Below are 8,840 nucleotides of genomic sequence, written 5' to 3'. Positions count from 1 at the left end.
GTTAGTTTGTATAGCCATTAGCCTTAGTGGTAGGATAGTTATATAACTGCTCCCACATCAAGAGAACATCCTTCTCGTGATACTGATAGAGTTTAGTTAGTATAGCCATTAACCTTAGTGGTACGATATTTGCTATCCCATCAAGAGAACATCGTCCTCGTGATACTGATAGAGTTTAGTTTCTATAGCCATTAGCCTTAGTGGTAGGATAGTTATATAACTGCTCCTACATCAAGAGAATATCGTCAGCGTGATACTGATAGAGTTTAGTTTTCTGTGGCCATTAGCTTTAGTGGTAGGATAGTAATATATCTATTCCCACATCAAGAGAACATCCTCCTCGTGATACTGATATATATTAGTTTGTATCCCCATTAGCCTTAGAGGCAGGAGAGTTATATTACTGCTACCACATCAAGATAACATCGTCGTCGTGATACTGATAGAGTTTAGTTTGTATAGCCATTAGCTTTAGTGGTAGGATAGTTATATACCTGCTCCCACATCAAGAGAACGTCGTCCTCGTGATACTGGTACAGTTTAGTTTGTATAGTCATTAGCTTTAGTGGTAGGATAGTTATATAACTGCTCCCACATCAGGAGAACATCGTCCTCGTGATACGGATATATTTTAGTTTGTACAGCCAACAGCTTTAGTGGTAGGATAGTTATATAACTGCTCCCACATCAAGAGAACTTCGTCCTCGTGATGCTGATATATTTTAGTTTGTACAGCCAACAGCGTTAGTGGTAGGATAGTTATATAACTGCTCCCACATCAAGAGAACATCGTCCTCGTGATACGGATAGAGATTAGTTTGTATCGCCATAATGTTTAGTGGTAGGATATTTATATAAATGCTCCCACATCAAGAGAACGTCGTCCTTGTGATACTGATAGAGTTTAGTTTGTATAGCCTTAAGCCTTAGTGGTAGGATAGTTATATAACTGCTCCCACATCAAGAGAACATCGTTCTCGTGATACTGATAGAGTTTAGTTTGTATAGGCATTACCTTTAGTGGTAGGATAGTTATTTAACTGCTCCCACATAAGGAGAACGTCGTCCTCGGGATACTGATAGATTTGAGTTTATATAGCCATTAGCGTTAGTGCTAGGATAGTTATATAACTGTTCCCACATCAAGAGAACATTGTCCTCGTGATGGAGCTGGACTTCCCTGTTATATTTTCATCTTGTGACATTTACGGAAATATAGACTCTATTGGGTAGATATTTAGAACGAATTAAATAGCCATACTGAAACCTCCGTTGCTCAGGCGGCAGCGCGTCGGCCTTTCATCGCTGGGTTCCGTGGTTCAAATCTCGGTCACTCCATGTGAGATTTGTGCTGGACAAGCGGAGGCGGGACAGGATTTCTCCTGGTACTCCGATTTTCCCTGCCATCTTTCATTACAGCAACACTCTCCATTATCATTTCATTTCATCTGTCAGTCATTAATCATCCCAGAGGAGTGCGACAGGCTTCGGCAACCGGCACAATTCCTATCCTCACTGCAAGATCGGGGCTTCATTCATTCCATCTCTGACCCGGTCACTGACTGGAAAACAGGTTGTAGGTCTTCTTTTCTAATTAGCAATAATGTCTGATGTAGTTTAGTGAAGAGGGTCGCCTTTACACCCAAGAGTTGGATACTATTATAGGTTCCCAAGATTGTTTTAAAAATTTTAACTCATAAACTTAATTCCACATTTAAACAGTACTTTTTTCGTAGCTTGCATATCAACCATATTTCCAGACCAATTTTTACCATAAATGTAAGACCAAGAGTTCGTTAACTAATTTTTGCTATGCTCTTAAACTTTTGTTAGGTTCTGTGTACTGCCTCCGACATATTGTTGATTATAACCCATATGCAGCTAAGAGGATTGAATGAGAAGTTTACTTCTTGCAGCATCACAACAATCCACATGCTCAGCCACCAGGCAGTAACAATGTATAAGTTAATTGTGATAACGGGAAAAAAAGGTTGAAAGATTGGAGAAAAGCTGCAATAGACGTAGTAGTAACATGCCACTAGATCAATCTTTGCTCTTTCACTGAAAAAGGTATTAAATTCCTATCAGTTTGATTTCGGCCTTTATTCCAGTGTAATATCACAGTACGTGTCCGGCTTTATGGCTAAATGGTTTAGCGTGCTGGCCTTTGGCCGCAGGGGTCCCGGGTTCGATTCCCGGCAGGCTTGGGAATTTTAACCATAATTGGTTAATTTCGTTGGCACGGGGGCTGGGTGTATGTGTCGTCTTCATCATCATTTCATCCTCATCACGACGCGCAGGTCGCCTACGGGAATCAAATCAAAGGACCTGCATCTAGCGAGCCGAACTGGTCCTCGGACACTACCGGCACTAAAAGCTACGACAGTACGTCAATACTACTTCAATTTGTGAGTACTGTTCTAAAGGAAAGGAAATAAATCTCAAAATTCTGGAAAACGGAACCTAATTTTTAAAGAACATGCCAACGCCACATTAAGAATAATTTAGACGAATTGACAATTGATGAACGAATACAGAACGCCGAAGAAATATTGTGATTTATTGATTTTTAATGGTTATTTATACAACATAACAACTTAAAGTACGCGTTGAGTGACATATCAGGCAAGATCTCACTGCTCCAGCCTCCAAAACTCAGCATCTATACTGAAAACGAAATGATCGAAAAGTCAACACGCTTTTCGAATATTATGCTACAGAGTCATCTCCAATTACTCTTTAACGACTGATTACTTTTAGATCCATATTTATGCAAGAGAATCGTAAGCTTCCCACAATAAAGTAAGGGGTCGAATTTTTAAATGTAGAAAATCCTGCTATTGTCTCCATTGTTCTTAATCTGTGTAGAGTTCTACAACTTTTCCTCACTTAATCATTCACTACCGCAGCGGCTTAGCGCACGTTTAGCATACCAAAACAAATAAAGACTTACCTGTGTTGAAAAAGGTCGCACATGGGACTCAAGTTCGTTATATGTACTCTCCACTGAAGGTGAGGAAAGCAGAAAATTATATTGTTGTCAAGAAAATTCGCTGTGAGGTTTCGTCGACGAAGCTACGGCACTTAGAAAGATTATAAGACAAGTCTGTTATTTTTGGTAGGTTCGAAGTCACCATTGAAATATTAATATACCATTTATAGTTATGAAAGTTGCATTGTTAACACAGTAAGAAAACAACTTTTGGTACGGATGGATGTGGGAAGAAGGGTGCCCAATGGAATTGTATGAGGGAAGGTTGCATGCTCTGTTAATTGCGCTACTTTAGATTTGTGAAGTGTGATTTACGATCCTATGTTATGAGTTAACGGAGGCAACCAACAAAGAAACGCATCGATAAGATCAGAAGTATTGGGATTTTTCTTTCTTCCTTCCTTCCTTCCTTCCTTCCTTCCTTCCTTCCTTTCTTTCTTTTTTCTTTCTTTCTTTCTTTCTTTCTTTCTTTCTTTCTTTCTTTTTTCTTTCTTTCTTAGCCAGTTCACCGTCAAAGACTCAGGGAGTGATCCCACCTCTACCACCTCATGGGCAGAGTCCTAGAACGTGAGATATTCGGTCGAGGATACAACCGGGATGGAGGATTAATACCCCGCCCAGGCGGCCTCACCTGCTATACTGAACAAAGGCCTTGAGGGGGTGGGAAGATTGGAACGGACAGACAAGGAAGAGGGGAGGAAGGAACCATGGTCTTAGGGTAGGTACCATCCCATCATTTGCCTGAATAAAAAGTGGGGAAACCACGGAAAATCACTTCGAGAAAGGCTGAGGTGGAAATCGAACCCCCACCCTCTACTCTGTTGACCTCCCAAGGCTGAGTGGAGCCCGTTCCAGTCCTCGTGCCACTTTTCAAATTTCGTGGCTGAACCGGGAATCGAACCCGGGCCTCCCAGGATGGCAGTTAATCACACTAATCACTACACCACAGAGACGGAAGGGGTACTTTCACAAGAGAATATTGAATATTACAAAGAAGTAAGGGAAATATGTACACAAATGAGGAGTTTTTGTAAAAAATGAACTGCTATGTCTAAAGCCTACTTCTTGCGTTTTCATGTACAGTATCCGGTAACAACGGACGATCTGGTGAGCAATCTAAGAGTCTCTCGTTACAGGGAAACTGTCAGAGGCTAGTACACATCCAGTCTCCATCACTATTAACACCACAACACTAAAATATTGAATTAAGTACAATGTAATCCTCTTATACTGAAAATGAATACTTTTGTGTATTTCCCAACTCCACAGCAAAATCTCAAGAATCTGTGCAGGATACAATTCAATTACGCCACAAGTATAAACATTAAAGTTATATCACATTTTATAGATGCTCTTGATTCAGCTATTTTACAATAAAAATTATTTCTGCCACTGATAACAGGAACGTCATATACATTTGAGAAACATTCGATATGACTGTCACAATGGTGGTATTTCAGTCATCTGCGTAGAATTCCAAGCAGAGTCTTCCGAAAACAGCAAGTTAGCGGAGGATCCTGGTCCTTGAAGCAGTGCAGTAAGACGTAAATGTGTTAGCAAACATCTGTAACAAAGCAAAATATTTCTATATAACTTAAAATTTGTTACGCGGGGTGGGAGAGATATATATTGTTCAAATATATCCAAAGTAGATTGAGAATGGTAATAATTCCCAATATTATGAAAATATGGTAACAAAAATATACAGAAAAGCCAATAACACACTGCTTCTAATAATAATTAAAAGAAGAAAGATTCGCGCGCTTATTTCGAGAGCCCTACTGGGTCAATTTTAAATGTTTCTGTACCGGGCGGTACACCTCTACTCTGTTTATTTAAAAGTTGCGCCAGTTGAAACTCCTCTTCTGGAGGAAGTCTGAACTTTATCTACACTATTAATCTACTAATTTCTCAGAAGATGTCACTACCTGGAAATTTTTGAGTTTGTGAACTGTGTCATTTTTGATGTGTTTTTGTTTCGCTTGAAGTAAGAAGTGTGAACTTTCTCTTCTAGAGGACACTACTGAAGATCAACAATAGTGCGACCTAGTGCGAAATCAAAGAACTATTTTGTTGGAGAAATTTTTATTTCAAGAGTTTGTTCTTTGTTAAATTTCTTTCTGTCATGGTTTAAGTTGGCTGTATACCCCTCTTTTTCCCCTTAGTTTGGATCTAGCCAATCCCGAATTTCTTTAATTAATTTTCCACCAATAATGTGTTTCTTTTTCCTCTATGTAGGGGTTTCTTTTCCCTAGCCAATAAAAACTTTGAGGGAGGGTGTTTTATTTCCCCTAACGCCTAGAATCTTCCGCGAGAGGTTATAAACTGCTGATTTTGGGGTCTCCGGGCCACTTCTGTTCCATCTTTCAGTGTATTAAGTACATAGCAGGAGGCGGGAAGCGCCTCTTTCTTCTTCAGCCGTTCAACACCAGGTAATGGCCTATTAATAACTTCTTTTCTTGCTAGGTCGGCAGTTTAACACTCGCGGCGGGTTCGAAGCATTTCCATCATGTAACCTTTTCCTAAAATGTAATTACTCTTTTCATCTTTTTCTTGTAAGGCTACATATTGGGATAGAGAGTGCTAACCCTCTCGAGCTCCCACTCATATTTGTTTTGAGGTGAACTTATTTTCTCAAACTATTCTTCGTTTATGTAATGTAAAGTGTTCTTCTCTAAGTCACCTCTGTAGTATGGGATTAGCCCTTGCGTTAGCGGCCCAGAGCCAGATTAGGTTTAAAAAAAAAAAAAAAAGTGTATTAGGAGTGCAAGATCGCCTCCTCTCAAATTGTTATTTTAGAGGTCATGTAATCAACCTTCTTTTCATGTAATAGACCTCTGTAGGTTGGGTATTTTACCCCTGTGAATACGTCCCTAAGGACAGCTTGAAGGTAGAGTTTGGTGTGGCCTTTGAGAGGCTTAAATTTTAAGAGCGGATCGCTCTTTTGAAAATGGAGTGTCATATGCCTCGTGGAGGCTTTTCTGTGTAATTCGGAGCCAGGGGCTCCTAGGGATGAATGGGGTTTTCTGCCCCTCTGTTAAAACTTGTGTTTGTGGTAAAACTGAGCTGATCGCTGAAGTCAGGGCGTGAAGCCCAAAACCTGTAAATATTGTAACTCCCCTTGTTTTGCTACATTGTACCTGCCATGTCTGTTATTGCTTTGTTTTTGAAAAGAAAATATAACCTTGTTAAATTTTAAATTAATTTTACATGCACTATAATTTCGTAGCTTGAAACCCATTCACACCCGCACCTTCTTTTACGCATAACTACCGCTAAAACACGGTAACAAGTGGTAGCAGAGCGTGGTTGAATGGGTCTCAATTTAGCCCCTTTTGACGGCTAAACATTGCTTTGATTCGAACTCTAACAATTGTCTCAGTTGCTGGAATTTTTTGAGTTTTTCAAAATTGTTCTGTCATCATGCCCGGCCCTCGCGATGTTCTCCTCCTTAACTATTTGCGCAAAGAGGAGTTGATATACGAGTTAACTATCAGAAATGTGCAATCTGGAGGCACGGTTGCAATAGACACTAACAAGCTTAGAGAGTCCCTTGATTTGCCCATTTCCATCCCCAATTTGGGAGAGAAAGAAATTGATGACTCTCTTTCCACGATTGTCGAGAATATTACTGGGCTAGCATCTGTAGTCAGCTTTTTTGATGAAAACGATCCGTCTCCTAATCAAATTAAGCGTGTGCAAGGCAGGCTGTATCACTTTGCAAATAGAGTTAATGATCTGTTGTCTCTAAAGGTGAATGACGTTCAGAGGAAGGACGCTAATACGCTCCTTGAAACTATTTCTGAATTGTCTAATAAGGTCACTCAATTGCTAACCGGCGAAGTTCCTCCCAAAACTGATCAACCCGCCACAGTGAACGTAGGTAGTGATGAAGAGCCTCCTCAGGGAGAAGTCAATAGGATAACCGTTGCTGCTCAAACTATCTCTGCCCCATCGAACAACGAATCTGAACGCCGTGCGTCATTGGGTAACATCCGCTCTGAATTAACTTCTTTGCCCTTGAAACCTTTAACGACTATGTCACCTGGGTTCAGCAGCTTGCCTCATCCATTGGCAATGTTGCTTAGAGGTATCTCTAAGTTTTCCGTCAACACCACCAGTGACGTAATTTCATTTTTAAGATTTCTAGTGGAATTTCAGGATCATGCCCTTGTGTTTTCTCTTTCCCCATGTCAAATTTTGCAAATTATCTATCCTTATGCTATTGGTGTTCTATCTGACAAAATAGTTAGAGCCATTGCCGAGCAATCTTCTATTGAGGATTTCCATGCCCATTTGCTAGCTAACTTCATCCCGGCTAGGGCCAGGTCCTCCCTTATTCAGAAATACTATTACCGGGTACAGCGCTTGGATGAAAACTTGGCTGATTTCATTCAAGATATCAAATTCTACACTAGGGTGTTTGCTCTGCACTTTCCTGAAGATCAGATTGTGCAGGCTATTGTAGAAGGTATTTCGCCATCCTACAGGTCATATTTGTGTTTCGCGGCGTGTCCGCAAACCTTCTCTGAACTTGAAGCATTGGCCGTCTCAGCGGAAGGAGTTAGATACGCCGATTCTTTGCGTGTCGCGAAAGAACCCCCGCCTTCCTTTAGTAACACTCGGCCTCCACCTCGCCGACCAGTCAATCTCCGTAAATGTTATGCTTGCGGGTCGCCTGACCATCTGCGCAACAAGTGTCCACTGATCAAGCCAAGTGGGACTAGGAATGGAGCTGGTTCATCACAAGGCTGCTTTAAATGTGGGGCTTTCTCACATATCGCCAAGAATTGCCCAAACTCAAATAGCACCCCCTCCTGCTCTGGTGCAAATTCCACCCATGCCAATAATAAAAAGTGACTAGCGGCTTCGGCTGAGTCGACTAATTCTGCTTTCCAAGGCTCAGCCCCGGGCAAAAGGGTCGAGAATTCAGGGAATGAGCAATCTTCAAATTCTTTTTTTGAATGCCCCAGAGAGTGTCTTAGGATTGCGGCGGATACCCCCGCACCGGTTCCTTTTCTTAGGATTGAGTTGAATAACGAGCCTATAACAGCTCTCTTAGATTCAGGCAGCGTTTGTTCCATTATTTCGGCTGATTGGTATTCTAAATTGAAATCTGTTTGTAAACTCCCTGACTATGACTCATCTCCTGTTAAATATGTTTCGGCTAATTCATCTCCATTAGAAATTCTAGGTTCCTTACATGTCAAAATTCGTGTTTTTAAATTTACATGGAAAATCAAATTGTTTGTGGCCAAGCATTTGTCTTGCCCCATTATATTGGGAGCTGACTTTATTTCTCACACTGGTCTTGTGCTCGATCTCCGGTCTAGGTCGTGCACATTCAAATTTGCTTCTAGTTATAAAATCCCACTATTAAAGTGTAATTCTGTATCATGTTCATCTATTTCGCCTACCCAGGATGAGATGTTGTTAGACCTTAGACATCTACCTGAGGAGCAGGCTGATAGTATTCGGAAACTGTGTCAGTCGTTTCCCGAGGTGTTCTCTGATACTCTTGGTGTTACTGACCTTATTGAATACAAAATTGAGGTCACGGACTCGATTCCTGTTCGCTTTCCACCGTATAGGCTATCTCCACCTAAAATGAAGGCTCTGAAAGAAATCATCGATCAGATGTTGAAGGATGGTATTATTAGGCCCTCTAAGTCAGCGTATTCTTCGCCTATTTTTCTAGTCCCGAAACCCCAAGGAGGCTTCAGGCCTGTCATTGATTACAGGGCTCTCAATCGGAAGGTGGTGTTGCAATCTGTGCCCCTTCCCGACCTTCATTCTTGCTTTTCATGGTTTCGTAAGGCCAAGTTCTTCACCATCTTGGACTTGAATC

The 8,840-nt window shown here is 41.0% G+C and overlaps 1 long non-coding RNA gene across 1 annotated transcript in view; it reads right to left on the bottom strand.

Annotated features, from left to right (window-relative positions):
- Positions 1 to 4,316: 4,316 nt before the first annotated feature.
- LOC136880931 (uncharacterized) overlaps positions 4,317 to 8,840 on the bottom strand; it is a 59,489-nt gene continuing 54,965 nt past the window's right edge. Inside the window, exon 2 of the long non-coding RNA XR_011018704.1 lies at positions 4,317 to 4,556. This is a non-coding gene — a long non-coding RNA (uncharacterized lncRNA). The remainder of the gene's footprint in view (positions 4,557 to 8,840) is intronic.

This window comes from Anabrus simplex, chromosome 9, assembly GCF_040414725.1.
Source record: "Anabrus simplex isolate iqAnaSimp1 chromosome 9, ASM4041472v1, whole genome shotgun sequence".
In the NCBI taxonomy this organism is placed as follows: Eukaryota; Metazoa; Arthropoda; class Insecta; order Orthoptera; family Tettigoniidae; genus Anabrus; species Anabrus simplex.
The sequence above is the reverse complement of the archived record's forward strand: the minus strand, read 5'-3'. Positions and strand labels throughout refer to the sequence as shown.